Raw genomic sequence first — 23,067 nt, 5'->3', positions numbered from 1 at the left:
TGTTACCACATCGCCTCCATACTGGATGGGTCCGTCACTCTCCAAAACTTCATCGGAGTGATTGGCGTCACCTGGCCTGGGCATTCATGGCTCATGCCCCGAACATTTCTTATCAAGCCCCAAATGTTTTGTCAACACAGGCAAGATGGATTGACTAAACAGAGAAGAGTTACAGAAACAAGTGGAGAGGCAGGTAAACCCTCCTTGTTTCATTGGCTGAAAGCGACTCCGGGTCAGACAGAACATGGACGTCAGACGATTTTTGGTGAGAAATAAGAAGTAAAATTCATCAGTTTTGATGGCTGGCAGTGGCTAACTCATAAACCAGGTAAATCAACAAGAATTGTCAGGAATTAAATAAAGAAACTTTTTTTGCCCCAGTATTGAAATTGAAATCACTTTTATAGCAAAAAACTGTCTTTCTAATAAAGTTTTTATTCTGAGATTTTTTAAACTTTGTTTAGTGAAAAACTGCTTTTACATTTGGCAAAAACAAATTCTGAATGTTCAGGAATGTTGGAGGAGTGCACTGCAGCTCAGGTTCCTGGTCACTACTGTGTGATCCTAGTGTAGAAGACTAGGGTCATTTGCATTAGAATTATAACCTGAATGCTGCAGTAATTACCATTTTGTTCCCTCCAAAAGCCCACCAGCAAAGAGAGCCTATTTTCCATGTTGCTGCCCACAGTCCTCCAATAGAATGGCTTGTTGTAAACATGCTGAAACAACAAACAACCAATCACAGTGGCCGAGGTTCCAGTCGGTTCATCTGATTTGTGATGGTAATCCCGTCATGGAAAAAAGATAAATCATATATAACCTACAGGTCAAATAAGATTTATTTTTTTTCCTCCCCTTCTTTTCACTTGGATGATTCTTATTAAATTTTTGTGACTTAATGATGAATAATTTATTTTTTTGCTAAGTGAAATAAACTCATTGAATTGAAATAACCTCAAGCAGTATGACCCATGAACAGAATCCTCAAGTGTAGTGGATGTAATCATGTTTTCTTTTATGGTGACCTTTTTGATAACATCTATTATAAAATAAATCTGATATTATACTTTGTTCACAGAAGACCTGGAAAGGCAGAGATGAGAACGGCAGACACCAAATCATGTTCCAAATCATGTTTGTTTATTTAGAAACAGACCAAACGGCATCTCGGGTACTTCTGCTGCCGCCAGCACACCTAGCCAAAACCGAAAAGGTAAAGAAAACAGTCTTCATAAACTAAAGGAAAATGTCCATTTTGGGATTAAATCTTGGAACGATAGTGGCGGAGAGCGATGTGTTTTTACCAAATTAATGTGTAGTCATTTAGCTTCTTTTCATTGAATTTCTACTTTGTTCTCAATGTTCGCAAGTGTGAACCACGTGCGTGAACACATACAACGCAAACATCCAAGCATGCAGTTAAATGTCTTAAATGAAACATATTGTGTGCATTAATCTTATAGTATAATAGTATACAGGGTTTTTCCTGGCTCAAACTGAGGTGGTACCATCCTGACCGTGCGCCAGCACATGCATACTCTGTGCATTCAACTGCCTCGCTTTTTTAAAGGCAAAATATGTTTTCGTTAAGTGTTCGAATCTACGCTTCTGTTGATTAATAGAATATTCCATTTGACAACGTTTCAAGTGAAACAAAACTGGTTTGCTGCAAAAAAATATGAAATAAAACAAAATGATCAGGCTGAAATAACAGACTCTTATTATAAAAGGCTCAATAATTTGCATTAGATTGGTGTTTAGTTCCCTTTTCCCATCTGATATTTATAGTTAAAATATGTTTAAATATTTGACCTACATTTCAGTAACATTTTAGGTTTGTATTAATAACACTCATTTTCGCTCCCTCCGGTTAATAGACGACACCACGGTTCTTCATTCACTGATGGATTTATTCTTCCTTCACACTTCTCCTCCAAAACACCATGAATCCACCGTCAAACTGTCATTACACCAAAGTACAGAATAACCAAACATAAATATTACAAATAAACATTAACCCAAGTTCACAGATACTCTATAAATAAACACAGTTAACGTACCTCGCTGGCTGCACGTAACCATAAGGGAGTGAATCCGCTTCAGGAACAAAACTTAACAAAGGTAATTCGCTGGTTTCTTCTTCGTCTTCTCTACAGCTTCCCCTTACTTTAAACTGCTTATTTATTCATTCCTGTGACTGCATAGGTTATAGCTTAGCTTCTTTTCACATGCTCTTTTACTTCCCTTTCCGTCACCCAAAATGGGCCGTGTGCAACACAGCATGAAACTTAGTTCCTACCCCAAAAGAAACAACAATAGACAAGGGAAATAAGATACATACATAACACAATAAATCAAACAAATTGACATAATTTACATTGTGGCAGTTAAACTCATCTTAGTCAAAATAACACAAAATTATATCCAGTAAATAATGCATTTCATTAACATGCATTTGTATTGGAAATGGTAATAACATTTAATTTCTGCTGCTGACAATGTAATGGTGGCATGTCTATTATGTACGGGTTGGCAATAATCCAATTTAAATTATGTTCAAAGATAGAAACGTTGGTGAATTAAATACTACAACAGCTTGCGGTACATCCTGCTCCTGTGTGGAGCAGACTCGTAGCAGTAATGTGACTCGTATCTGCAGCCAGGGGCGTAGCACCAAATTCTGGGCCCTAGGTACAAGTCTTCTAGGTGGGCCCCCATGCTGAATTACTTAATATCTCTCTTACACATTTTTTGTCATGCTATAAGACAAGATAATAAATATGATCTTAGTTTAACCTCTATATTGAGCAAATACAAATGCCAGCATAATGAAAGTGAAATGCCCAGACTTCACATATAATTATTTTTATTTGCCAACAATGTTTTCAAACAAAAGTCCTGGAATTTATTTTCCAGTAAATGCCCACTGATGGGTCTTCATGTCAGCAAAATCACTTACAAGATCTTTAAAGTCCAATCCTTTGGCTAATTGGCTTTCAATAGAAAGAAGAGCTAGGCTGTTCAGTCTATCCTGGGACATTGTTGATCTCAAATAATTTTTCACCAGTTTCAGTTTGCTAAAAGCTCGTTCACCCCCAGCAACAGTCACAGGTAGTGTGCAAAATATCCTCAGTCCAATACAAACTTCTCCAAAAATGCTCTGTAATTGCATCCTGTGTGGAATTAAGCAGCTCAAGAGGAGACAGAATGTGTGGAAATGTGAAACCATATATTGTTCTCAGGTGTAGCATCTCATTCTCAAATTCAGCTGTGAGATCCTTGTAATGTTTTCTCATCAGTGCCTGGCATGATATCTTCATCTGCTCTTCAGTCATGTCTGTCATGGTTCATGATGTTAAGCTTATATGTATTGATATATTAAATACATATGACATGAAATAAACCAGGTTCTCTCTGTGAATGTAATGTACTCTAAATTTTATAATCCCTGCATTATCAGCCAAATTATAAGATTGTCCGTTTTCAAGATCAAATATAAAGAAATTGAAAATAGGCTTAAAATATCTAACCAAGTCAATAACAATCCTCTAACACCAGTGTCGTCATGCTATACGAAAAACAGTGGCAGCTTCACGTTCCTGAGATTACCACAAATCCATCGATACCAAGTTTGTCCTGGTCCATGACTGGGAAGGAGCTGAAATATCCACACAGAGTGAACCTGTTTTTACTGCGAGGTCCGCAAATTAATTGGCGGCGGCCGCCCGCGATAATAATTCTGATATATATATATATATATATATATATATATATATATATATATATATATATATATATTAGTGTTTTCACTTCTTCTTCTTCGTCTTCGTCCGTTTATCCGGGTCCGGGTCGCGGGGGCAGCATCCCAATTAGGGAGCTCCAGGCCGTCCTCTCCCCGGCCTTGTCCACCAGCTCCTCCGGCAGGACCCCAAGGCGTTCCCGGACCAGATTGGAGATGTAACCTCTCCAACGTGTCCTGGGTCGACCCGGGGGCCTTCTGCCGGCAGGACATGCCCGAAACACCTCCCCGGGGAGGCGTCCAGGAGGCATCCTGACCAGATGCCCAAACCACCTCAACTGGCTCCTTTCGATCCGGAGGAGCAGCGGTTCTACTCCGAGTCCCTCCCGAATGTCCGAGCTCCTCACCCTATCTCTAAGGCTGAGCCCGGCCACCCTACGGAGGAAACTCATTTCGGCCGCTTGTATCCGCGATCTCGTTCTTTCGGTCATTACCCAAAGCTCATGACCATAGGTGAGGATTGGGACGTAGATCGACCGGTAAATCGAGAGCCTGGCTTTCTGGCTCAGCTCCCTCTTCCCCACGACAGATCGGCTCAGCGTCCGCATCACTGCAGACGCCGAACCAATCCGCCTGTCGATCTCCCGATCCCTCCTACCCTCACTCGTGAACAAGACCCCGAGATACTTAAACTCCTCCACTTGAGGTAGGACCTCTCCCCCGACCCGGAGGTGGCAAGCCACCCTTTTCCGGTCGAGAACCATGGTCTCAGATTTGGAGGTGCTGATCCTCATCCCAGCCGATTCACATTCGGCCACGAACCTACCCAGCAAGAGCTGAAGGTCAGAGCTGGATGAAGCTAGGAGGACCACATCATCCGCAAAAAGCAGAGACGAGATTCTCCTGCCACCAAACTCGACACACTCCACACCACGGCTGCGTCTAGAAATTCTGTCCATAAAAGTGATGAACAGAACCGGTGACAAAGGGCAGCCCTGGCGGAGTCCAACCCTCACTGGGAACAGGTCCGACTTACTACCGGCTATGCGGACCAAACTCACGCTCCTCTGGTAAAGGGACTGAATGGCCCTTAACAGAAAGCCACCCACCCCATACTCCTGGAGCGTCCCCCACAGGGTGCCCCTGGGGACACGGTCATAAGCCTTCTCCAAATCCACAAAGCACATGTGGATTGGTTGGGCAAACTCCCATGCCCCCTCCATCACCCTTGCAAGGGTATAGAGCTGGTCCACAGTTCCACGGCCAGGACGAAAACCACATTGCTCCTCCTCTATCTGAGATTCAACTATCGATCGCACCCTCTTCTCCAGTACCTTGGCGTAGACCTTTCCCGGGAGGCTGAGGAGTGTGATCCCCCTATAGTTGGAACACACCCTCAGGTCACCCTTCTTAAAGATGGGGACCACCACCCCGGTCTGCCACTCCCTAGGAACTGCCCCCGATGACCACGCAATGTTGTAGAGACGTGTCAACCATGACAGCCCTACAACATCCATCCAGTGTTTTCACTGATAACACTAATTAATTTATATTTGATCTTGATGGTGAAACTAAAGGCGTTTAACACTGAACTCCTAACATGAATGCAGCTTCTGAGAGCTAGCTAATATCAGCTAAAACTGTGTTCTGCTGCTGCTGCTCACCGTCCTTCTACTTGCTTCTGTTCAATTAACTTTTCCTCCTTCTCCTTCTTTTCTTTTCTTTTCTTTTCTTTTGTGGAAGCCAGATTTCCCTTTCTTGGGAAAAGACATAACTGACTCTCCTGCCTCCAGCTCTGGCTGTCGGCATCTGCGATGTCTCATAGCTGTACATGCGGCCGTGCAGCCCCTGGCCGCAGGTGTGGACTAAACCACTTTGCACATTTTTAAGGGGTGATAGATGCCTCAGAGATTATTCAGTTATTATTTTTAAGGCGAAATTCTGTTTCTTAACCTCTTTATCCAGGTAAAGGGAAGTTTATTAAGACATTAAGTAAGTTGGGGGGAAAAAACAACAACAATAAAACATTTTTATTCAAAGCTGTCTCAGGGCCCCTCCCTGCAGTGGGCCCTGGGTAAACGGTACCCTTTCCCCCCCCAGTCCGACGCCCCTGTCTGCAGCTGTTCTGATCCGTAGCGCTGCAGGATGCAGAATAAACAGGATGGTGGGGACTTTTCATCCGCTTGTAGAGTTTAGTCTCTTAGTTTTACATCATCATATATTTTTCTGTGTGCCGCTTGATCGTGAGACTGCTACCCGTTAGCTTTAGCATTAGCCAATCTGCATGTAGCTGCACTTTTGATCCCAAACTTTGGGCCGGTTCTGCCTTTGCGTCTTTGCTGGTTCCTATCTTTTCCTCCACTGCATTCAGATTTCCACACTGTGCGCCAGTAAAAAGCATTTTTTCTTAAACGTAACTTTTTTTTTTGTTCATTAAAGTTCTGGGGAAAATAGAAATTCAAAGATGTTGCACCAGTGCTACATTTAAAAATAGACAGACACGCACAGACAGTTTTTTTTAGTTGCACTGTACTGCCCTGCTCTGATATGGAAGAGCCTGGGGGAAAATCAGGACGTCAATAGCACCAACCATAGATATGTACCAACTAGCAAGACAAGCTATTTTTGATCTTTTTCTGCAGCGGTTTCAGTGCTTTTCGGTGCACCGCTGCGGATACAGCGCCCCTGTAGTGGCGCAACACTGCAACTGCAGTTAAAATAACATCCATGTAGCTGGGGGCAGAGTGAAATCAGGCTGGGGCGGCACAAAATTAGCTGGAGGCGGCCACCACGCAAATTTGAATGCAAGAAAAACCCTGCAATAGTATATTTATGGTGGGCTGGTTTGATTAATATGTGTGGTATCACTGAGTCAGTAAGTCAGTTTAGGACACTGTGTATTACTGACAAAGGTATTTTTATAACTCGTGTTTTATTGTGAAATGTTTAACCAGTCAGCCGCTAGACCAGAGTCTATGTGTAGCACATTTTAAACACAACGGCAACTCAATGTGCTTTACAGAAGCAAGAACAGCAAACACAGTAAATCAAACAAAGAAATGTAGATATTAAATTCAGATCTAACAAACAGATAAAAGGTATAGTCAAAAGGTTAGTTACAATGCAGAAAGTGCAGCATAACAAACGTTCATTCAAAGGCTAATGGATACATGAAGGTTTTTAATTTTGATTAAAAAATCACTAGTTGTTGGGGGACGTTTGAAGTCACGAGGAAGCTTCACCCTGTTTGGTTCTGACTCAGGTTCTACCAGCTGACCGTTTCCCAAAGATCTGAGAGCTCTGCAGGGTGTAGACAATGGAAGGAGATCCGACATGTACTGTGGCCCCCGTACCACTGAGAGATTTATAAACTAGTAGAAGGGCTGCATGGTGGCGCAGTTGTTAGCACTGTTGCCTCGCAGCTCGAAGGTTGCAGGTTCGAAACTTGGCTGCGGCCTTTCTGCGTGGAGTTGTGTGTTCTCCCCATGCATGCGTGGGTTTCCTCCGGGTACTCCGGTTTCTCCCACAGATCACAACATACCCTATAGGTTATAAATTGTAAGTCGCCTTGGATAAATTCAATTCAATTCAAAAATACTTTATTAATCCCAGAGGGAAATTGATTGCTGTAGTAGCTCAGAATAACAATAATAATAATAATAAAGTCATCAAAGAGTTATTGTATATTACAATGGCTGTTGGCAGGAAGGATCTCCAGCAGCGGTCAGTGTTGCAGCCAAACTGAAGAAGCCTCTGACTGAAGATGCTCTTCCGTTGTCGAACAGTCTTGTGAAGAGAATGCTCAGGGTTGTCCATCATGTTCTTGATTCTCTGGAGAATCCTTCTTTGCATTATCTCCTCCAGCGATTCCAAAACTGCCGAAACTGTGGATGAGTCCTTGAAAGGGCTTGGAGTTCCTCTATCTGGTTGGCCAGTGATCTCACATTGCCCATTATGATCCATGGAAGAGATGGTTTGAATTTCCTCTTTCTCAGTCTCCGTTCTGCACCCACGCTTCTTGCGTTTTAGCTCATTTGAGATTTGTGGCTTCAGTCGAGGTATTATGTCAGCCTTTCCAATGTTAATCAGCTGCTCCCGATTGTAAACCAGCTTGTTGCCATGGTTACGCATCATAACAAATGCTCAAAAACTGAAAAGAAAAAAAAAACTAAAAAAAAATAGCAGTAAAAATCCTCCAAGCTTCATAGCACCAGAAACAGAAAACTAAAGTGTCCAAAAAAAATACAGTTTTTCTTGAGAAACTAGAAGAAAAAATGCACACGAAAAGGCAAAACTTACATATAGTCAACAGAGCTACTCCAACATGCAGCCACCCAGAGCAGCGCAGTTCCGGCGTCTGCCAAATAAATAAACATAAACATAAACAGAAGTACTTGGAAGTAGACTCTGCAGTTTACTGGTAACCAGTGTAGGGATTTAAGAACAGGAGTGATGTGCTAAAATACCATTCCTTCAGCATCTACACTGCACCTACAACCTACCAGCAGCCAGCACTCACTGCCACCTCAGACCTGGTACACACATCTCATTCCACAGAATTAGAATTTAATGTATTATTAAATGGGGCGACGGTGGCACAGGAGTTACGTGTTTGCCCCATAATCGGAAGGTTGCAGGTTCGAGCCCCACTCAGTTTGTCACTGCTGTTGTGTCCTTGGGCAAGACACTTAACCCCCCTTGTCTGCTGGTGGTGGTCAGAGGGACCGGTGGCGCCAGTGCTCGGCAGCCTTGCCTTTGTCAGAGAGCCCCAGGGCAGCTGTGGCTACATCGTAGCTCATCCCCTCCAGCGTGTGAATGTGTGTGTGAATGGGTGAATAACTGTGTTGTAAAGTGCCTTGGAGGGTTCCAGGACTCTAGAACGTGCTATAGAGGCCATTTACCATTTATATGGCACTTGGATGTTAATTCTATCTCTACCTGCCATGTTGTTTTTTCAAGAAGAAGAAACAGGGGTGGCACACTTCTGGCTACTGTGCAGGTCGTGCTCGGGTCAGAGGCTGAACAGGAGGCAGGAGGATGAACGATTTAAAACCATGATGCAGTTCTTCTGTGAGCTGACAGAGAGGGGTCTAGTTACTCTGGTGTGTAATCTACACCAGTTACTCTGGTGTGTAATCTACTCCAGTTACTCTGGTGTGTAATCTACTCCAGTTACTCTGGTGTGTAATCTACTCCAGCTACTCAGCTCTATAATAGCCCAGATTACAGCAGGAAGTGGATCACATGTAACAAAGGTCAGACATTCATAGATTTCGGTCAACTTAAAGCACACCAACTACTTTCTACATTTTAAATCTCAGGTGTAGCGTTAGACTTTATAATGAAACGAGTCACACGTCGTTGTTGCATGATGGGATAGATGGGTGTATAAACAAAGGACGGGCTGGTTGTTTTGTGTGTTTAGAGCTTATAAACCTGCAGAAAACGATACACTCCTGTTGTGTGAAGGGCCGCCAAGCTATCTTCACAAGAAGGTAAAAAAGGGGTAAAATTTAGGCGGGTATTGTGTTAACTGGATATTTTTTGTATTTGACCTTTTATTTTGATGGAGAAATCTCAAGGCTGTTGGTCATGCTGACAGACTGGAATTACCCATATGCATGCAGGTGTGAGGACATTTTAAATATTACACACAGACATCATGGTGGTAACAAAATCAATCAAGAAAAAATTCCCATTAGAACCTCTGAGCATACGTCAGACCTGGACACCAGGGCCGTGCAGAGATCTTTGAAGGGGCACTCAAAGTATAAAAAAGGGGCAAATACAGAGCAAGTTTTTAAAGCATATTCGTGATCCAACAAGTTGGAAAATTAAGATAACGAGAGAACCTTGGGTACAAACAACATAATATAAACTAGGAAAAATATTTCATTTAGTGTAAATAATTAGTGACGTGTATTGATGAATTTCAGCCAGACGATATTAGACATTTTTTAGACTGAAATTGTAGGAAAATTCAATAAACAGTCCAAACTGATATGTAACGTGCTTAACATGCAGTGCCTGAACCGTAATAGAGAGATTTACATTTGAATGGTGGAAACAAAACCCATTGCACACTGCTGCCAACTAGCGGTTGGTGTTTGAATTGCACCAAATGAAAATAAAATATAAAAATGTTTCCATGTAAATCAGGGGTGGACCGTTAAAGCGCCCGAGCGCCAATGGCGCTAAATTTTCTCGTCGGGCGGTAAATACTTGACGACTTACCGCCCCGGTGGCGCCCAAGCTTTATTTGTCATTTACACACCGGCTTTCACCTGCATCATGGCCCCGCCCTGTAGGAAGCTGCCGTTTTCGTTTCGCGCGCGTAAACCTGCGCGCCTCTAGCCACGTACTGCACTTGTACAATTCGTGCACGTACTGCACGAGTCTAGTTATAGTCACGTGAACTACAAGTTCACTGTTAAAGACGAAGTGGAACCACGCTAGAAACACACCAGCACGCAGGGAGATGCCGCCGGCACAGGAATGGGATTTCTTGATGAAATCTCCGGCAAAACGCTTTAAAACTGGTGAGGAGAAGCGAGACAGTTCGAAACGGTATGAAGCAGAGAAGCGTGTGCGTAGGAGGAATGATTCTTGGCGGTTTAAAGAAGACGGGAGGCGCAGAGAATGACCGTGTTCGAGTTGAGCAGCAGCTCGCCTGGAAAACAGACGAGAGCAGACGGAAGCAGCAGGGGGAGTGGCTGAAAGCCGGCGTTTACGCCGGGGACACACCGGCCGCGGAAGCGCTGAGAAGCGAATCGCTCACGAAATTCGGCCGCTGCTCAGTTCGGATCAGGCGCGCCCCCCAGTCGAGGCGCGCCTCGACTCAGCTGTAGTTTTTCCTCCATTTCCTCAGCTCTTTTCCTCTCTCTCTCTCTCTCTCTCGTGTGTGTGTGTGTGTGTGTGTGTGTGTGTGTGTGTGTGTGTGTGTGTGTGTGAGTGAGTGAGTGAGTGAGTGAGTGAGTGAGTGAGTGAGTGAGTGAGTGAGTGAGAGAGAGAGAGAGCCTATGGTGTGAACCAAATGTTTCTGCCAGTTGAATCTCATCATTATCATTTAAAACGGTTCAGTTGTTATTTTGACTCGTTTTAGCAGCTGACCAGCGGGCCGGTAGATTCTTGGCAGGGCCGGTAAATATTCAGAGTTACCGGCCCGGCTGGCCGGTTGGTTTTGAAGTTAATGTCCACCCCTGTAAATGCATCCAAAAATTTGATACATAACTTTGGAAAATCGATGTACATCTTACATCCCTATTAATAATTGAAGGTAATGTTATTTCATTAATATTTGTTTTAGTTTTTAAAGCCGACTTATATCTAGGGACGTTACAACCACACTTTTGCCCCTGATCCGAGTCCAAGTTTTCATTTTTGATGATTTTCCAATATTGAGCCCTGTTCTGATACGAAGTGGTAATGCAATGCATTAAAAAGCAGAAAAAAGAACACATCCAAGTTGTCCTTTCTCTGTCCATTTTAAACATATCCATAAAAAGTCACTCATCCAGGAAGTACATTGAACAGTGTGCAACCACAGGCTGTTATCCAGTGTGATAAACACCGCTATGTTCGCTGGAATCTTGTTCCTGTTTGTAGGAAATTCCTGATCCAAGTCCATGACCTCGCTCTGAACTAAACCTGAGAACATTCTTTAAACAATATCAGTCTGAAAAACAACAACCCACATTCATATAGAATCTGATATAGAATCACACACACACACACGCACACACACACACGCACGCACACGGTTAATTTCAGACCTGCTCCATCACCCAGACTCTATCTGTGAATCCCAGGTGAGCTTTGCTCTCACCGTTGAGGATATCAACCCTGACAAAGCTCTACTTTCTCGCCCTTTTTACAAGACACACCACGCCAGCAAATCAGCGTAATATTACTGCAACGGTGTGTCTTATAAACAGGCCACGCTGGCATGGCGATGAGTGAATTTTGCAACATTTGGTCCGCCTTGCTTGGTAGTAATATTCACACACATTGATAGACCGTGCGTGATTGCAGCTGATTATTGGTTCTTGTCAGACATGTGACCTGCACCTATATCCTCATAGCATCCTTTTAGATGTACGACTCGCGTTGCTAGGGGAAGCCACTGCTGAAGTTTAAGCAGAACAAGAGTCAAAAGGATGGATAAAAAGCACAAGGACGATGACATCCCATACAGGAATAAACTTCTGATGGGATAGGGATTGGTATTTTCTGAAAATCTACAGTCGACATTATAGTTCCCTACGACCTCAAAGGAAACAAAACGGAGCTCAAACATTACATTACTCCTGAAAACATATCAGTTATGTAAGCGTAGCATTCCTTCAACACGTTTATAATCAAGTAAAAGCCATCCAGAAATATTACTCCACTAACACAGGCGCTGAGCCAGCTTTTGTTTTCTGGATGAACCTTAATTAACTTAGTTAATATCAATATTAGTTACAAGCAGGTACAGAAACATTACCTACATGGTGAGGTTGCACGCTTGAGCAACTGCCCCTTTTGTCCCAGGTCCACTTTATCCGGTCGTCCGTCAAATTTTACCATCCAAAACTGTCGTACTTGGATATAGGTCAGGCACTAGGACCATGTGGAGGCAGCCGCCTTATGGGCTCGACACACGGGAGGTGACATCACCTCTCCTCTATTCATTTTCAATGAGACATGCGCGACAAAGTGATAATCGCGGGTCTCCCCCCTACCAAGCGAAACGCGAAAAACGTGCGTGTGAAATTTTGCGCTCGTGCACGTGTCGTGCACAGGCGACCCAGTGACGCAATCCCAGAAAGTTGAAACATTTTCAACTTTTCATCGCTGTCGCTCGGACGAATCAACGGAGGTTTCATTCACTGACCAATAAGTGGACAGGATGCTCCGCACATCTCAGAGCAAACATGGAGGAGAAGTTGATTATTATTATGTTTTATAGTAAAATCAGAAGTAAGATTTCACATAACTCTAGCAGCACCTTGTGAAACATCATGTCTATCACTTTATTAACTCGGAACTGCTTAAATAACCTTAATTCCCTCCAACCTGACACAGCCAAACAAAACAACAGAAGTTTCGATTTCGCCATGGAACAGAACGCGTAGACGGCTTTGCTGCTGGCCGCTGCCGCGGATCGCCTCCCGTGTGTCAGGTAATAAAAGCGACGGCGACAAATTTCGCTGATCGCGGTCGTTTGTCGCGTCCCGTGTGTCGAGCCCATTAAGCTGAAGCCTATTTTCCCTTAGACCTGCCCACAAGCTCACTGATTGGCTCTGCTGCATCATGCTAACATATGATTAGCTGTCCTCGCTGTTGCTCCAATTTGCAGCCATGGAGACTAGAGGCTGGTGTTTTATTTGTCGGTAGGAGTCTGCATTCATCTAACTGTGAGTTTTATTCTGCCTGTATCACATCAGTTGGATTGGTTTTAATATCACAGTTTCTGTTTACATTAACATTTTAGTCTGCGGTTAGTGCGTGTGTGGAGCAGAGTCAGATAGCAGCATGTCTAAGACAGAGAAGCGGAGATGAGAGACTAAGGCTATGTTCACACTGCAGGCAAAAGCGCATTAAATCCGCTTTTTTCCCACATGCGAGCCATATATGATGTTTTTATGACAGTCTGAACGTTCAGATCCAATTTTTTTCTGATGTGATCCGTGTCCCTTGAATATGTGGTACTGATTCCGACACATATCTGATGTTTTTGAAAGTGACTGCAGTCTGAACGGTCATGTCGCATTAAATCGTCTAATGAGCTTGAAAGAAAAGCGTCTGCACTTCTTTGAGTTGCTTGAAGACGTTTCACCTCTCAAGCTTGGTTTATGCTTGACGCATTCACTTTCCGCGCAGCAGTGCGAGCTATTTCTCTCCAAGAATTATTAACAACATGTTGATCACGGTGATCTCTGAGAGCTGAATCATACAAATGTCTGTATTTACGAACCTCTGCCATACTAGTTCTTGCCGGTCCGCCATGTTTTTCCGCGTCCGTCCGCGTGGTTAGAAATTTTCCGAGGTGCGCGTTGCGGAAATCTTGGGCCGTGCGGAGACGCGGTGGAGGGGCGTGGTTGTTAAAATGACGCAAAATGAGGCAACTTTTCCGCGCGGAGCCGTGCGGACCTCGCGGACGCGTCAAGCATACTTCATCCGAGAGGCTTCTTCAGTTCTGAGGTCAAATGGTGGAGAGTCCCAGATTTAAACCCCGTGGGAGTTTCCCCCCGAAGAGGGAACAAAAGACTCCCTGATGACCTTCTATGAGCCAAGGTGTGAGGGTGGGTGTGGGTCCTATTCAGCCAGAGTTTCGGGTGAGATCATTGTGAAACCTGGCCCCACCCTATCATGTGAATTCCTGAGATCAGATGGCCCAGGATATGGGTGGGCGTTGAGGCATCTGGGAAGGGATCTCAAAACTGGATCCATCTGCCTATCACACAAGCTGTTAACTCTCAGAAACTTGTCTTCTGATGCAGTTGTGGCTTTGGGTCTGCCAGACCTCTTCCTGTCAGAGTTTGCCCCAGTTTCTGAGTGCCTTTTGATGGTGAAGGAAACTACTCACTGACACCGTTACAATTTCTCTGTAGAAAAGACCTACATTTTTAGTGTTATGATGGTCTGTCTCTCTTCCATTGTTAATTGCCTTTTTCTCACCATTTTTGTAGCAACACACTATTATCTGCAGTACAATACTGTTCAACTGATGCTCATCAGGGTATGGTACCACAGTATGTTCCAACACTGCTTTGATGCAGACAGAGGAGGTTGTAAGTAATCCAGAAAAGTTGAAACATCTGCAGGAATTAGTAGCACCAGCTTTCAAGGCTTGATCAACCTCCATTGCTGTAGAACAGCTGTGTTTCCTGAAAAAGGCTTTTTGGTATAATTCTGAAATGTACAATATTTTTCAGTTTTGAGCAACTTTACCATTTTTTCACCTCTGGCAGTTTACCACTGACCTTTGTACCAGTTCAAGCTATTCATTGGACTTGAATGACCTACACTGCAAGAAATAATTGGAAAGATTGAGGCGTTCTAAAACTTTTGACCGGTCGTGTAAATAAATATCTATTATGACTTTATTGTGTATTTTTCATTATTAACTATTAAGTTATTATTATAATAATGGACGTAAATAATGAGGGGAATATTCTGAAAACGGCACCATGAAGCAAACTTATGGCCATACTAGTATGTGCATTATTCTGGAAATGGTATGAAATGTCACTGTGTGTGTTAGTGTGTGTGAGTAAGTGTGTGTTAGTGGGCATTAGCGAGCGTGTATGTGACAGAATGTGTGGTGTATGTGTGAGTGTGGATGTGTGTGTTAGTGAGGGTGTGTGTGTGTCTGTGTGAGAGTATGCGTGTCTCAGCGTGTGTTTGTGAGAGCATGTGTGTTCATGCAGGGAACTAGGCTGTGGAACTTAAGCGGTCATGAGGAAAATGAAATCAGTGTTAGCAGAGGTCCTTGTTTCCCAAGGCTCCTGCTGTATGAGACACCTATCGAGTTAGCGCACACGCACGCACGCACGCACACACACACTCACAGTATGTCATTTTTACTCACCTGAGGAAATCAATGCAAGAGAGAAATCCATTCCAATTAGGATTCGGCTGTGCTTGCCTGCACGTGAAATGAAAATAATCAATACAGAAATCCCATTTCTAACTCGGTATTCTTCATACATGGACAAGCGAAAATTAAAGAGTCACTGCGTTACCTTTTTGAAGTAAGGAACTAAGAGTAAGAAACACCTTTAGGTCTAACTAATACCTTTTCTGGAGATTAATATTTCTAGGCGGGACTGAGGATTTCAAAACTGTCCCAACAAAGAAACTGGAGCATAAAAGCTGTACAGACAACTTGCTGTATACCCATGACAAATGCTGTCCTGGTGTCCACTAGGGCCCAGGAAGCTGTAACCTCCTCAATCATCTGAGCTCGATGATGAGCCACCCTACGGGGACACTGGTGCACTCAGACGTCTGCTGGTTCAGAGCCAAGTGGTGCTGGAACAGAGGAGCTGACACCAGTGTGTTCAAATATGTGCAAGCATGAAGAGGTGTGGGTTCAAGGGATGAAATATCAACATGACCCCCACTCCCCTTACCAATGCCACTACGTTCCCCCTCCCCCACACCCTTAAGCATCCAGCACTATGTTAGACATTCAGAAATGGCTCAGCGCTAAACCTTTACCTGACCTTTCCCTTTCCTGTGACATTTAGTCGCATTTGAATAGGTCAAAAAGTGCTAAAGATAGGTGGACAAACAGGGAAAAACCTGAGCATAGAGTAAAAAAAGGAGAGGAAGTAAAGTCCGATTTGCCTGACAAACAGAAGGGAATTTGGGACTAGAGAAGAGAGCGGAGAATGAACACTCTTTTGCTATTTTCTAAATGTTAATTTACAGCTGGATGCTAAAACACACACACACACACACACACACACACACACACACACACACACACACACACACACACACACACACACACACACACACACACACACACACACCATAGTCAGCTTTCTCCAGAATCGTTGCCTTATTATAGCAAACTGAGAATATTTTTTCTGAGCTCAAATAATGTTAATATTTATTTTTGTCTTGTTATATTTCCTTCTATTTCTCTCTTGCTGTTCATTGTGACCTAAACAGTAGAGAGGGTGACAGTGGCACAGGAGTTAAGTGCTCGCCTCGTAGACGGAAGATTTCAGGTTCGAGCCCCGCTCAGTCTGTTGCTGTGTCCTTGGGCAAGACACTTAACCCACCTTGCATTCTGATGGGGGTCAGAAAACATCGGGTGGACACAGCGGATCTCCAACTGTGTGCAAAGAGAACGCACACGCCAGCCAAAAGCATCGTGCATGGCAGCTCAACGCCGCACCCGCTGGCTCGGCCATGTTCTCCACCTTCCCTTTGACCATCTGACCAGAGCCATTTTGCAGTTTGACCCGAGGTCTGCCGACTGTAGACGACCACGAGGTAAACCTCGCGCTCGATGGTTCGACGTAGCAGCCACCATTCAACAATTCTGAGTTGCTGTGGCGAATGCAGAACAACTGGCACAAGACCGCCAGCAATGGAAGCAACTGGTTCACCTGGTAGGCTCAACACACCAGAGCGGGACAACACCCAACCCCTTGCAGGAGCCGCGACGATGATGATACAGCTCCGTCAGCATTTTTCCAACAATAACTTATATGAACAATTTCAATCAGATGTTCAACCCCACCACAGCACTAAAATGGCTCTGTCTAAAATAACAAACGATCTCCTAACTGCAGCAGATTCTGGCCTTATTACCATCCTCTTCCTCGATCTCAGTGCTGCATTTGACACCATCTGCCATTCTAACTCTATTGACAAGAAAATCCTCAATAGTTATTTCATGCACTCAGTTTGATTGATTTAAATCATATCTCACAGACAGATATGACTCAATTAATTCAGATGAAAACATTTACTTCCACACCTACTGATGTAACTCCTGGAACTTCTTACAGTTCTGTCCTTGCCCCCCTACTTTCATAATCTACTTCTCCATCTAGGGTCTGTCTTCAGAAAATTTAACATCAGCTTTCGTTGTTATGCTGATGACACTCACTGGCCTCTTTATTGGGTACAAGTGTCCAACTGCTCATAAACGCAAATTACTAATCAGCCAATTGCATGGTGGCAACACAATGTGTTCATGCTGCTGCAGCACTCCAGGAGCTTCTCTCCGTTAGAGCTGGAGGTCAGATCACAAGAGATTGCATGGGGATTGAGAAGGAAAGACACCTTAAGGAGCGGCTTGTTAAAAAGTCTTAATGAGCACAGCCTCATTTGCAATAAAAAGCAAGTTATGTGCAAAATAAATGGAAGTCCGCAGCAGTGCAGGTACCGCCCATACCCCCTTGATGCTGCCATCCCGTCATATTTTGTAAAAAGGACAAGATTCCGCCGCATTACCACCATGGTCTGATCACTTATAAATGCCCTAAGGCAACCTGATGCCACCACGGCGTTGTGGCAAATTGATGGCATTGTTTAGTAAAAATGGCTACTGACTCCACTAAACCTTTAATTGTCTTCATAATGTCAAGGAACGGCTGGCCGAAAGTGTGCTCCATCCGAATGGCTCTAAACACATGCATGTGTTTTTAATCCCAACAATGTTAAAGCGACCCAGCCACTCTCTCCTCATGCAAGTTCTACTGTTTCCAACCTTGAAGTAAAAATGGACAGTTCTGAAGATGGATGCTCAGGCCAATAGCACATTCAAGTCCTGCTTCTAACACGTTAGGCCAATTTCTAAAATAAAGCCTATCCTGAATGTCCACCTTCTAGAGTCGATGATTCACACCTTCATGCCAGCCTGGCTAGATACCTCCAACTCCTGCTTGTACTGCATTAGTAAAGCTGCTCTGTCCAGACTTCAGCAGCAGGGTTCCTGACTGGAGCGGAACGAAGACAGCACATTACACCCATTCTTAAATACAGTCAGGTCCATAAATATTGGGACATCCACACAATGCTAACATTTTTGGCTCTATACACCACCACAATGTATATCAAATGAAACAAACAAGGTGTGCTTTAGCTGCAGACTGTCGGCCTTTATTTGAGGGTATTTACATCCAAATCAGGTGAACGGTGTAGGAATTACAACAGTTTGCATATGTGCCTCCCACTTGTTAAGGGACCAAAAGTAATGGGACAGAATAAGAACCATAAATCAAACTCATACATTTCAATACTTGGTTGCAAATCCTTTGCAGTCAATTACAGCCTGAAGTCTGGAACACATAGACATCTCCAGACGTTGGGTTTCATCCCTGGTGATGCTCTGCCAGGCTTCTACTGCAACAGTCTTCAGTTCCTGCTTGTTCCTGGGGCATTTTCCCTTCAGTTTTGTCTTCAGCAAGTGAAATGCATGCTTAATCAGAAATGGGTCAGGTGACTGACTTGGCCATTGCAAAACAGTCCACTTCTTTCCCTTCAAAAACTCTCTGGTTGCTTTTGCAGTATGCTTTGGGTCATTGTCCATCTGCACTGTGAAGCACCGTCCAATGAGTTCTGAGACATTTGGCTGAATATGAGCAGATGATGTTGCCCGAAACACTTCAGAATTCATCGAGCTGCTTTTGTCAGCAGTCACATCATCAATAAATACAAGAGAACCAGTTCCACTGGCAGCCATACATGCCCACGCCATGACACTTCCAGCACCATGCTTCACTGATGAGGTGGTATGCTTAGGATCATGAGCAGTTCCTTTCCGTCTCCATACTCTTCTCTTCCCATCACTCTGGGACAAGTTGATCTTGGTCTCAACTGTCCATAGGATGTTGTTCCAGAACTGTGAAGGCTTTTTTAGATGTCTGGCAAACTCTAACCTGGCCTTCCTGTTTTTGGGGCTCACCAATGGTTTACATCTTGTGGTGAACCCTCTTTATTCACACTGGTGGAGTCTTCTCTTGATTGTTGACTTTGACACAGATACACCTACCTACTGGAGAGTGTTCTTGATCTGGCCAACTGCTGTGAAGGGTATTTTCTTCACCAGGGAAAGGATTCTTCGGTCATCCACCACAGATGTTTTCCGTGGTCTTCCAGGTCTTTTGGTGTTGCTGAGCTCACCGGAGCGTTCCTTCTTTTTGAGAATGTTCCAAACTGTTGTTTTGGCCACGCCTAATGTTTTTGCTATCTCTCTGATAGGTCTCTTTTGTTTTTTCAGCCTAATGATGGCTTGCTTCACTGATAGTGAAAGCTCTTTGGATCTCATGTTGACAGTTGACAGCAACAGATTCCTAATGCAAATAACACACTTGAAATGAACTTTGGACCTTTTATCTGCTCATTGTAATTGGGATAATGAGGGAATAACACACACCTGGCCATGGAACCGCTGAGAAGCCAATTGTCCCATTACTTTTGGTCCCTTAACAAGTGGGAGGCACATACCGTAAATCCTCTAATACAGGCCCGGGCCTGTATTTGACTCAAGCTCATCAAGCTCCGGGCCTTTATTGGAAGGAGGACCAGAATTAGAGGCAGGCCTCAATTTCTCTTTGAGCAAAATGAACTAATGGTTCGCTGGAGTTTTTGACAATTAATATTGCGCCCACATTTTCAAAGTTAAACACATTTCTTTTAACAATGGTAGTTTCTGCTTCAGCCTTCTCCCCCCTCCCCCTGCGCAGCGGCCGCAAACTCACTGATGCGCCTGCAGCCTCTCAGAGTTCCTGCTGCTCTAAACATTAAAATAATTATTTCATTTTCTGTTCCTCACTTCTGATTACCTTCAATGGTGTCTGTTTGTTGCAACCAGCAGGTACAAAAACTAACTTGTTTTTTATTTGACTATTTTTCTGTCCTGTCTGTTTATTATCTTCCTGCATCTCCTCTCAATCCTAAAGAAAAACTGCTACCTGGTTTCATATATATTCACCTTATGAGTTACCTTTGAACTGCAGTTCTAAAAGATCTACCGACCGCAGCAACAGCGGAGTGCTCGCTGCTTGCCGGCCACATCAGTTAGGTGAGTCACAGAGGATAAAACAGGTGATGCGCCCCGATCCACAGCAGCGAAACGCATCAGGCACAAATAAAAGAATAAAAAAAACAAAAAACATAAAAGGAAATGAGCCGACATGAACGATCATGTAAACTGTTGTAATTCCTACACCGTTCACCTGATTTGGATGTAAATACCCTCAAATAAAAGCTGACAGTCTGCAGTTAAAGCACATCTTGTTTGTTTCGTTTGATATCCATTGTGGTGGTGTATAGAGCCAAAAATGTTAGCATTGTGTCGATGTCCCAATATTTATGGACCTGACTGTATCTACACTGATTGCTCGTTCAGTTCAGGATCAATTTCATAATTCTGCTTCTTGCATTCAAATCTTTGAACAGCCAGGCCCCTCTCTATCTGAGTGAATTCCTCCATTTCTAAAACCTTCCTCATGCTCTTAGGTCCGCAGATCAGCTCCCTCTCACCGTCCTGAAGGGGTTTTTCTATCTGTGCCCCATCATTTTGGAACTCTCATGAAGATTAACAAGGGTGTCCATACTTTCACATTCTACTGTATATGCTTCCAACTGGAAAAATCATCAGACAGCATGGGATAAACTTCCATTGTTATGCTGACAATACTCATTTATCCATAAACCCTGATGAACCCAACCGGTTAGGTAGATTACAGCCTTGTCTTGAAAACATGAAAATCTGGATGACTCTAAACGTTCTGCTGTTAAATCAAGATATATAAAGAAGATATTGTCTTTGGACCAGAACTGCAGAAAAATAAACTTCTTAGTCAAGAACGACATTAAACTAGCCTCAGTGAACTAAGTAAATAACCTTGATTTTATCGTTGACCAGGACTTGTCATTCAAATCCCACGTTAAACAGGTTTTTAGGATTTTCTTCTTCCACCTCTGTAAAATTTTATAAGATTAGAAACATCCTTTCCAGGAGTGATACTGAAAAATTAGTTCATGCACTTAATACCTTAAGACTGGATTACTGTAATTCATTGCTATCATGAAGTCCACAGAATGTAGTTAAAAGTCTTCAGCTTGTCCAAAATGCTGCAGCTAGAGTTCTGATGTTCCTGTGCCCTGCTCGAAGCCTAAGCAGCAATATCGGTTCTTCAAAGTGTTAAGCTATTTTGTCATAAACTAAAACAAAAACTATGAAATGCCATTTAAAGTACATGTAATGTTCTTTAAAAGGTATTTATTACAAAACCTTTCAAGTAATTGTTATGTTGGGTTATTATTTTTCCAAACAATGCAACAGTCTTATAAAAAGGGTAAAGCTGAAGATATTTAAAGAAAAATGCGAGCTAAATTGGATGAAAACACAAAATTCTAAATAGTTTGAACTGAAGTGAAAAACAGAATTAACATTTATTCCTGCCTTTAATGTTTATTTTTATTTTTTCTGCTCATGAAAGTTGGGTTTTGCTTCACTAATGAATAACTGCAGGAAAAATGGTCCACTGCTGTGTTTTTGTTGACAATATTAAAATAAGGCTGGAGGTTTGTCTTTTTTCTCTGCCTCTGGGTAAGCTTATCCGCCGAGTCTGAGAATTATCCGCGACACTCTCTTGCTCGCTCTGTAAGAAAGAAAAAAGAGGGAGAGACTATCATGTTTTATTACTAAATGGGAAAATCAGCTGAAATAGTGGAGGTGAATTTGTTGAAACTAAATCACAGGAGATGTCCAGAAAGTTTTAAAGCCTGTGTATTCATCATGTGCTAATAAACGAACCGCATTTAATTTGCCTTAAGTTATTAACGCAGATAGGACTTTTCTGTAAGCAAGAATATTTTTCTGAGGACGTTTTTCTGCTCAACATCAGACTCCTTAAGCCCAAACCAGGTCTGTATAACCGACGTCACTCCCTCTTCTTTACAAGCACGTCTTCATCCACCCGCAGCTGCTGCCGCGATCAAAGCAGCGGTTCAAAGTTGACAGAAACGGGGATCCATGCTGGGTTAACTTTCGAAATTAATTTGTGTATTTCCATTTGGACAGACTTGAACATGTTTGCCGAAAGATTGGAGAAATAACCAGATTTTGATTTTTATTCCAAAAAAAGCTAATTATAGATTGGATTTTACAGAAAACAGGGACGGCTTGTCATCAAATTTAAAAGCCATCCCTTGTTTATTATGCAGTCATTTTAGAAGTCAGGTGGTATGCTGGCTATATGCTTCCAGGTGAGCGACTTTCAAGTGCGTCGGGAGCTACTGGTGTACTAGAGTGTCTATCAGCGATCACCAGCTGGCTAGAAGATAACTTCATTCAGTTAAACTCTGAAAAGACTGAACGTCTGATCATTTCCCCTGACAGCATGGTCATTCAATGTAGCTTTCTGGAGTTTTCCCCTTTCAGAAATTATGTAAGATTTTTCAAAAATCCATAAAAGTGATTGTCTTATCATGTACTGTGATATAATGTAAGCAATAAGTCTTTTTGTGTGTGGAAACTGAGCACTGACCAGAATTTACCAATAGCGTTAGACTACTGCTTACCTGCTTCAAATTTAAGGAATACCTCGGCTGATGCTGAGTTAATGAACTTTTCACGGACAAGTAAGTCTCTAAAATATAAATATATGAAAACACAACATGACATGAGAGTAATACTTAAAACAGCTTCGTAAAACAATGTGTCTACCTCTGTCGAATACAGAAGCACATTTATAAACAAAACAATGTGAAGTCACCATCTTAAAAAAACGAATCCAGAGACTATTTTGTGGTATGCTTGTCAGTCACTAGATGGTGCCATCGGATAAGAGAAATACTCCAGAAGGAGA

At 43.0% G+C, this 23,067-nt stretch overlaps 1 protein-coding gene across 8 annotated transcripts in view; it reads right to left on the bottom strand.

The window, feature by feature from the left end:
• znf438 (zinc finger protein 438) overlaps positions 1 to 23,067 on the bottom strand; it is a 108,960-nt gene that overhangs the window by 17,450 nt on the left and 68,443 nt on the right. For 2 of the 8 annotated variants that reach the window (XM_054751244.2, XM_070553018.1), the window contains one exon: positions 15,315 to 15,371. The exons of 4 other annotated variants lie outside the window; for them this stretch is intronic. The gene's annotated coding sequence lies outside the window, so the exon portion shown is untranslated. Of the gene's footprint in view, positions 1 to 2,060; positions 3,729 to 8,038; positions 8,097 to 15,314; positions 15,372 to 23,067 lie in introns of those variants that run through there. 2 more of the 8 variants (XM_070553017.1, XM_070553019.1) reach the window with 2 other exon arrangements.

The sequence above is a fragment of the Nothobranchius furzeri genome, chromosome 7 (assembly GCF_043380555.1).
Source record: "Nothobranchius furzeri strain GRZ-AD chromosome 7, NfurGRZ-RIMD1, whole genome shotgun sequence".
NCBI classification, from domain to species: domain Eukaryota; kingdom Metazoa; phylum Chordata; class Actinopteri; order Cyprinodontiformes; family Nothobranchiidae; genus Nothobranchius; species Nothobranchius furzeri.
The sequence above is the reverse complement of the archived record's forward strand: the minus strand, read 5'-3'. Positions and strand labels throughout refer to the sequence as shown.